The sequence below is a fragment of the Penaeus japonicus genome, unplaced genomic scaffold, assembly GCF_977035675.1.
Source record: "Penaeus japonicus unplaced genomic scaffold, GWHDUDI00000001_assembly GWHDUDI00000018, whole genome shotgun sequence".
Taxonomy (NCBI): domain Eukaryota; kingdom Metazoa; phylum Arthropoda; class Malacostraca; order Decapoda; family Penaeidae; genus Penaeus; species Penaeus japonicus.
This window is the reverse complement of record NW_028234420.1, coordinates 31,994,576-31,995,007: the sequence shown is the minus strand read 5'-3', so window position 1 is coordinate 31,995,007 and position 432 is coordinate 31,994,576. Positions and strand designations below refer to the sequence as shown.

At 49.1% G+C, this 432-nt stretch overlaps 1 protein-coding gene across 3 annotated transcripts in view; it reads left to right on the top strand.

Moving 5' to 3' along the window:
- The window catches only part of l(3)mbt (lethal (3) malignant brain tumor), a 23,336-nt gene continuing 22,904 nt past the window's right edge, over positions 1-432 (top strand). For 2 of the 3 annotated variants that reach the window (XM_086546869.1, XM_086546871.1), the window contains exon 1: positions 1-48. The gene's annotated coding sequence lies outside the window, so the exon portion shown is untranslated. Of the gene's footprint in view, positions 49-234; positions 271-432 lie in introns of those variants that run through there. The other variant, XM_086546870.1, reaches the window with a different exon arrangement.

Genomic DNA, 432 nt, shown 5'->3' with positions numbered 1-432 from the left:
GTTCTGTTTGCCTCCCCGACTTTATATGGTGACTCGCAGGAGGCCGAGGTAAGCGTCCAGCTCCTCTCGATTTTCACTAATTACTCAATGACGACCCCTTGTTCCTCGTGATACTTGCGGGGTTTTGCATCGCCGACGTCCCCTCAGTGGGAAATGCCAGGGGGCCATTTCCCAGGGAGGATTTCCAGGGTGTTTTTATGCAAAAAGTGTGAGGAGGTTTTGGTGCTCCAGAGAGGTCCGGGATCAGCTGATATGTTGGGGGAATCGCGGGTATTACGAGTTCCTACAATGCATTTCTTCCTTTTCTCTCTCCTTTGGAGGTCGTACTCGATGAATAGGGGAAAGAGTGGCACGATTGGCGATCGAGCTTTCGCAGAGAATGATTTATTCAATGAATTATGGTCGGTTTTATGGCAGAATGATGAGTTTGAT